Source organism: Mastomys coucha, chromosome X, assembly GCF_008632895.1.
Source record: "Mastomys coucha isolate ucsf_1 chromosome X, UCSF_Mcou_1, whole genome shotgun sequence".
NCBI lineage: Eukaryota > Metazoa > Chordata > Mammalia > Rodentia > Muridae > Mastomys > Mastomys coucha.
This window is the reverse complement of record NC_045030.1, coordinates 155,575,476-155,584,067: the sequence shown is the minus strand read 5'-3', so window position 1 is coordinate 155,584,067 and position 8,592 is coordinate 155,575,476.

The following is an 8,592-nucleotide window of genomic DNA, read 5'->3' as shown; positions in this document are numbered from 1 at the left end:
AGAGAGAGAGAGAGAGAGAGAGAGAGAGGGCTGTTTAGAGATGTTTTCAGGCTTGAAAACAAAGCACTTTTACCTGCCTATGTATTTCCCCATCCCACATATCTTTTTTATAATATAATACTGGAGGGAATGTTTTGAAGGTGACAGGTACATGAGTATTCATTAGAGCAATTTCTATGCTTTGTGTATGCTTGAGAACTTCCATAATAGCAAAAAAAAAAAAAAAAATGTTAGGTTACAGTAAAGCTTTCAACACTTCATCATTACAGATGCTGTTTGCTATAGGGTTTGGGGAGACACTTTGTATTGGATTAAGAAAGTTTTCATCTCCTTTTAATTTATTAAAAGTCTCAAATTATTATTAGAAGCTGTACAAATAAGGCTATTATCTATATATATTGAAATACTAAAAATCTTAAATCATGACTACTAATTTTACAAATCAAATCCTTACCTTCATCTATTAAAATCAAAGCATCATTTCCCCCTTTAATCTGTTATTGTAGCAAATTAATGTATTTGTTTATTAGTAATAAACAAGCCTTGAATTCCTAGCACAATGCCAACCCCATTATGCAGTACTAGGATTTGTTTGCTAACATCACATCAAGGCCTTCTAGCCTTGTGTAGGATCAGATCAGAAGCTGGGCTTTGACTCTGTTTTCTTCACTCTGGAAAAGCTTAAGAGTTAAAACAATTTCTTTCTTAATTGTTTAATCATGGTAATCAGAGAATACACTCAGATTCTAGATTTTCTTTTGTTAATTTTATTTTGAACATAATTATAAAGAACGTGCAGATCTAAAAAATGAATGGAAATCTGCAACTGACTCAGGTGGGGAGGTAGGGGTCATCTCCAGAAAGAGACAGAGACCTGGGATAGGGGAGGTGCTCAACAATCAATGGGGTTATCCTTAACTGTGACTCACAGCATTGGGGATATGGAGCCAGGAGAGGCTGCCTCCTCTGGCCAGGCAGGAACCCTGTTGGGTCAATAGGAATACCAACCTACCCACAAAACTTTTGACCCAAAACCTATCCTGTCTACAAGAAATGCAGGGATTGGGGATAAAAGAAATTTCAGAGACAGGGGAAATGGCCAACCAATAACCAGCCCAACTTGAGACTCATCCCATAGGCAAGCACCAGTCTCTGACACTATTAATGATACTCTGTTATGCTTGCAGCCAGTAGTCTAGCATGGCTGTCCTCTGAGAGGCTTCACCCACCAACTGACTCAAACAGATGCAGACACCTATAGTTAAACAGTGAATGGAGCTTGAGGACTGAACCATCAACCAAATATCATACACGGGCTGGACCTAGGCTTCCAGCACATATGTAGCAGATGTGCAGCTTGGTCTTCATATGGGTCCTGAACAACTGGAGCAGGGGCTATCCCAAAAGCTGTTGCCTGTGTGGGGGATATGTTCTAGCTGGGCTGCCTTGTCTGGCCTCAGTGGGAGAGGAAGTGCCTAGCATCAAAGAGACTTGAAGTGCGGGGTAGGGGATACCCAGGGCCCCCCACCTGCTCAGAGGAAAGGGGGAGAGGGGGTGGAGGAAGAATTGTGGGAGGGGGTTACCGGGAGGGGGGCTATGAGTGGGATGTAAAGAAAGTCAAAAAAAAGAGAAAAAAGTCATTTCACTTTCAATTAAAAGATAGTTTTAATAATCATGCTGTTATTGACTTTACGTTATTTTGCCTTTAATTAGAAAATAGACTTGAATCTTTTCAAATTTGCTAAATGTTGTTTTATAACAGCATAATTAGCATTTTAAAATTATTTTAAATTTTAAGAGTATAATTACATAATTACATATATGTATACTATCAATTTAGTTCTAGCTAATAAAAGTGTATTCTAGAAGTGTTAAAAACAATAGTGCTGTATTTGTTAGCTGTTTTGGCAAATTCTTTTATATTCGTATTGATTTTTCTTGACTAGTAGTTCTATCAATCATTAGGAGAGTCATATAATCTTCTCATATGATTACTAAAATTATCAATTTCTTTTTGTAGTGTTGTTATCTTTTATTAATATATTTTGAGGTCATGCTATTTGCACATCAGTTTAAGATTGTTATATCATCCTGGTAAATTTCCACATTCCTATTGTGGAGATGTGTTCCTTTGAAGTCTGATACAAACATAGCTTTCATAGATTTTGCTTATATTTGGTAGTGTGTATCTTATTTTACTTTCATTTGCTTGGCATTCTTATGTTTTCAGTGTGTTCTTGTAAACAGAATTTACTTGGATTTAATTTTTTATTAGTGTATATTAATTTTACAGTCTAATGGATTTTGTTATGACATTTTAGCATCTAAATGTAAGGTTCTTTGGTTATACTTACTTACCTATTACCCACAATTACCATCCTTTTCCCTGCTTACCGGTCGGTCCTTTTCTTCTTCCCTCACACTCTATTTTACTTTCATATCCCTTTTCTCATAGATTTGACATAGGAGAGAAAACATTCAATACTTACCTTTCTGAGTCTGGCTTAGTTTGCTTAACATGATGATCTCATTTTTCTGCAGATGACATGATTAGTGGTTGAACAGTACTGGTACATAGATACCACATTTTTATAGCTATTTATTTACTTGTTGATGGGCATATAGGTTGACTTTAAAACTTTACTGGTTTTTTTTTTTTTGTATAACTTGGCTACTGTGTATAGTGCAGAGATAAGTATGGTGATTTTGATTTATGTGTATATTTTAGGAAGGGTATAGATGGATCATGTGGCAGTTCTATTTTTTTTTTTTTTGAGGAACTTCCATACTGATTTTCATAGTGCATTTCCCTGAAGGATAAAGAGGTTGAACAGTTATTTTTATGTATTTATTTGCTGTCTGTATTTATTCATTCGAAAAATGATCAGTTCATTTATCTGTGTATTGGTCATCTCTTCATAACCTAGTCTGAATACTTTCATATGATCTTATTTTCCATCTACCAATTCTCTCTTCAGCTGCTGATAAAACAACTAATTGCATGTTTAATATTGATCATTTCATTACTCAGTTTCAGAATTTTTTATTTTTTTTTCTGTTCAGTTTGCCACATTTTGCACTTCTGTGTTGCGGGAAATATTACAAAATGGACTAGCTTATCTCTGCACTTGTGCGGGCAACTCTCTGCACTGGCAGGGAATGGCCGACTTGTTATTATCTTGAGGAGACTTTGACTCAGAACTCTACATTCTCTCCACCCAGCTCAATAGGTTCCCACTGGCAGGTCATTACCATGTCAGCCCCATGCTTCAAAGCTCCCACGGCCTTTGCGGTGCACATCAGGCAAACCCCTGCTTTGCCGCAATACCTTTCTCTCTGGAACCCTGTTGAATCACCAAGAGAAGAAAAACACCACACAAACTTAGCTTAGAAACAATTGTAACTCAATCTCTGGGCACAACAACTAAAACCCAATCTTGGAAGCCTTATTAAATCTGATTCCTCAGGTGGCGAATCCTGACGGATCCGCCATGATACCAGGGAACTTTAGCAGCTACATCTTGCCCTTCTGCTATCCCCATTCCAACTCTAACTCTCTCCTCCTCCTTCTCTTCCTCTGTCCAACCCGGAAGCCCTACCTACTCGCCTAGTGCTTGGCTCCTTTATTTATTAGGGGATTGGTTCACAAGAAGTCACCTGGGTGTATGACTCACTCCTTGTCCACAACTCCTCCCAGGAGAGCTGAACTAGCATCAAAATACAAACAGCACCAGGCCGATCCACAACACTTCTGTGTCTTGTTTTAACAGTCTTTGGTACAACAAACAGTATTTTTACATTTTTTCCTAACAATTCTACATTTATTGTTGATCTGTGACTTTTTTCCCTATTGTCTGCTGTATAAATGTCCTCAGCTATACTATCCTGCTTCCTCATGTCTCTGGTTATGTCAGGTTGCGTAATGTAACTGTACTTGGAAAATGATTTGGATTCATTATTTGTTACATGAACAAATTCTTTTGGAGAAAGGTTGCTGTTGCATTTTTCTGGTTCCTATAGGCCCTATACACTCTAGGACCACTTTTATCCAAAGTCAATGCTTGGGATTTTCAGTACTCTCAGATGACAAAGAAACCAAGTTGGAGACCTTACTAAGGGCTCTTTTACATCTTTCATGGCATTCGTAAGGGGACATCTGTTAGAAACATAGGGAAAAAAGAGTGTTGCTTAATCTGGGCCCCCACATTTCACTTTTTACTTTCTGGTCTCATTAAGCTATTAAAGGTGCACCTTGGTGTATACTCCCAAGTAAGGACTATTTGACAGGGTAAAAGCTACGGTCAGAGCTCTTTGAGTTTCTTTGACAAACTTCTAAGGCAACTGTTTTATTCTAGATCTCAACCTGATAGCTACTGCCCAGTTCCTTGGTAATTTTTAAGATGTTTCATCTGTTTTCTGAAAGTTAGCAATCTACCTCTTTTCTAAAACCCATCTCCTATGAACTGAACTGTGTCTTCTTCAAATTCATGGACTGAAGCTCTAACTCCTCCATGTGATTGGATTCAGAGTTAGGTCCTGTAAAAATGGGTTGAAATTAAATGAGGTCATAAGGGTGGAGTCTATAATTCAGTATAAAAAGAATATGTATATGCACAGACAACAAACAAACACCATCCAAGGACACAGTAAAGAAACATCTGGCTACAAGCCAAAAGGAGGGCCCTTATTAAATCTTCAATTCTTTAACTTTATTTTGGGTGTGTCTGTGGATGTACATGAGTGGGCTTACATGAGCCACAGCACACCTGTGGAGATCAGAGAAGAACCTGTGAGAGTTAGTTTTCTTCTTTATACATGTAGGTTTGGGTGATGGAACTCATGTTTTTGGGATTCAAGGCAAGCAATTTTTTTATCCATTAAACCATCTTACCAGCCCCCCCCCAAAAAAATGAATCTTGCCAACACTTTTGATCTTGGACTTTAGCCTTCAGGACTGTTAGAAATATATTTGTGTTATTCAAGCTATCCTGTGTTATGGCAGGTCTGGTTTACCAACTAGACCACTAATACTAAATTCTCTCTTGCCTGGGCTGAGACTATACCAACTCAGTCTATTTTTCAAGCTGCCTACCTAGTAGAGTCCAGCAATAGGGGCCACTAGAAAGCAAGAGAAAGAAGAAAGGATGCTCTCTTTTCTGTTCCTGGAAACATTACACCAAAACATGGCTACCTGGTGTGGTAGTTCTTTTCTATAGCTGTTAAAATCTAATTTTCACTTTTGCCAACACTTCAGATCAACCCCTCCCCTACAGCCCTCATCCTCTTCCCAGGCAAACACCCACACCACTGATGCTACTTCCTAAGAGGTTTGGATTCCAGCTCAGTGGGATGTTCCCTCAAGTTTCTAAGTTTTAATAATTCTAGCCTCTTTCCTTTGCTCTGTAGCCCATTACTCTTTAACAGGTGCTACTACCAAGACATTAAAACTGTCTTTTTTACTCTTTTAATTATCTTGTATCTTATACCTAGTTAACAATTTTTCACATTAATTATCTTACTTAAGTTAATGATTTTTGTTTCCTGACTGGATTTCAGTTGACTCATATTTCATCCCATTTAAAAAAAAAAATCTGTCTTCTGAGGGAATGTTGGTCTAAATTACTATTTTCCTGTTACCCAAATTGGAAGCTCCCCAAAATGTTTTTATTGTTATGCAAACAATGGATTCATGAATCCACTGCATCATTTCAAAAGCTAAACTAGCAGTCTTTGCTTTTGCTCCAAGATGAATAATGAGGAGGTCTTCTTTCTATGATACATTTAAATGTATCATAATCCTATTTCTTGGGTAGGGGACGGGATGTTTTCATTCTGTTAAGAAAAACATAAACTTCTGGTTTCACAAGAGTGCGTGCCCCTTCTAAACTAGATAAGAAAAAAAAAAGTAGTGTAGCCTGCTGTTTGAGGGTTCCTGGAAAGCATCTTAATGGGATGGTTTAACCCCAGGCATCATTAGCACTAGTGTCTCTGTCTGTGCTACCTCATTATGGATTTTGACTGAGGCTACAGATGGCCCCCAAAAATTCTGCCAACTCATGGTGAAATCTACAAAGAGGGTCTTGGCCATTGTATAGTGCAATCATTCCTAAGTGAAGAAAATAAATTCTGAGGTCCTGTAGCCTAATTAAGAGAAATTAGGAGTAGGGCACAGAGTTCCTGACTCCACTGCAGTTCTTCATTTATACTAGGCTTTCAATTCTTGAAATAATGTGTCCACCTATCTCAAGCCTATTTTCTTATTCGTTTCCTCATATCAACTCTTCCACTCCCTTGGTCTTCCTACATCCTCAATGTATATTTTTTCCAGTTAAGTACTACCATCTACTCTTCTCCTAGCACAACACTGACCCTGTTTCCCTGGCACTCTTCATTGCCACTGTTTCTTCTATCCAGGTTTCTTCTTCCCTAAACTTATCAAAACCCACCTCATCTTCAAGATGAACTTGGTGGGACTGTTGTTATGCCACCTTTCCCAGAACATAAACGTGGAAATAATCACTTCATCTATTGTGTTGCTCTTCATCTTCTGTATTAGAAGAACAGAAGGCATTTTGTACTTCTAATAGAGCATCCATCTACTACTTATAGCAAAGTGTTTATGTTCACTACTGTGTAACATCATCCCACTTTCATTCAAGGATTGTTGTTCCATCCTCCTCATTGCCTATTATAGAAATTTGAACACAACAATAATAATTAGAAAATATTACATGTTTACTGTCCATTTTACTGAATTTAAAAGTTTTTACAGGAGTTGGCTAATTTATTTCTCTCAATAGCCCTATGAAGGACTTATCATTATTATTATTATTATTATTATTATTATTATTATTATTATCATTCCTGTTTTCTACATGAGGAAATAAGTTTGTTTGCTACAGAGAGACAGAAAAGGGGTGGTTTTGGATGGCATGAGGAATTGGAGAGGATCCTGGAGGGAATGGGAAAGGGAAAACTATAATCAGATTTATTGGGAGAAAAATGTCTATTTTCAATAAAAAGCAAGCAAAAGAAACTTTTCTAAGATGATGCAGTTGATGGGTCATTCAAGAGGCTCTGACATCTCTGATGTTAAAGTTCTACTTCTCATCTATAACAGGGCAGTTTCTTCTAGGGGCTATCTAAGGACTTGAACTTATTACAATGTTGTTAAATATTTTAATTATCTTTAATCTTTTTTAAAGTCCGGTCATTATCCCCCCTCCTGGTCTTGTCATCCCAATTCCCCCTCTTCCTCCCCAACTCCCCCTGTCTCCAAGAGGATGTCCCTATCCCCATGCCCATCCCAACAGGCCTCCCCACTCCCTGAGGCTTCAAGTCTCTCAAGTGTTAGGTGCATCTTCTCTCACTGAGGCCAGACCAGGCAGTCCTCTACTGTATGTGTTGGGGGCCTCATATCAGCTACTGTATGCTGCCTGGTTGGTGGCTCAGTGCCTGAGAGATTTCAGAGGTCCAGGTTAGTTGAGACTGCTGGTCTTCCTGTGGAGTTGCTCTCCTCCTCAGCTTCTTCCAGCTTTTCCCTAATTCAACCACAGGGGTCAGCAGCTTCTGTTCACTGATTGAGTGTAAATATCTGAGTCTGACTTGTTCAGCTGCTTGTTGGGTCTCTTGGAGAGCAGCCTTGCTAGGCTCCTGTTTATAAGCACATCATAGCATCAGTAATAGTGTCAGGCCTTGGAGCCTCCTCTTGAGCTGGATCCCAATTTGAGCTGATCCCTGGACCTTCTTTCCTTCAATCTTTTCTCCATTTTTGCCCCTGTAAAAATGGAACAGGGGCAAAAATTGTTCTTTTTAGACAGGAACAATTCTGGGTCAGAATTTTTAACTATGGAATGGCCACCCCACCCCTCTACCAGATGCCATGTCTTTCTACTGGAGGTGGACTCTTCAAGTTCCCTCTCCCCACTGTTGGGTATTTTCTTTAAGGTCCTTTTGAGTCCTGAGCATCTTTCACCTTCCAGGTCTCTGGTACATTTTAGAGGGTCCTCCCACCTCCTACCTCTCGAGGTTGTCTGTTTCCTTTCTTTCTGCTGGCCTTCATGGCTTCACTCATGTTTCCCCCAATACCTGATCATGTTCCCCTTCCCCCATCCTCTCTTCCACCCAGATCCCTCCCTCTGCCACCCATGATGGCTTTCTTCTCTCTCATAAGTGGGATTGGGGGATCCTCACTTGAGCCCTTCAGCTTGTTAACCTTCTTGAGTTCTGTGGATTGTATCCTGGGTATTTTGTACTCTCTCTCTCTCTCTCTCTGCTAATATTCACTTATTAGTGAGTACATACCATACGTGTCCTTTTGAGTCTGAGTTACCTCACTCAGGATGATATTTTCTAGTTCCATCCATTTTCTCTACCTTGCCACAGGAGCATGTGCTCCACTATAGTCACAGAGGCCTTATTTGTGATAGCCAGAAGCTGGGAACAAACCAGGTGTCCCACAACAGAAGAATGAATACAGAAAACATGGTTCATTTACACAATGAAATACTATTCAGCCGTTAAGAATGAGGACATCATGAGTTTTGCAGGCAAATGGATAGAACTGTTTTTTTTTTAATTAGATATTTTCTT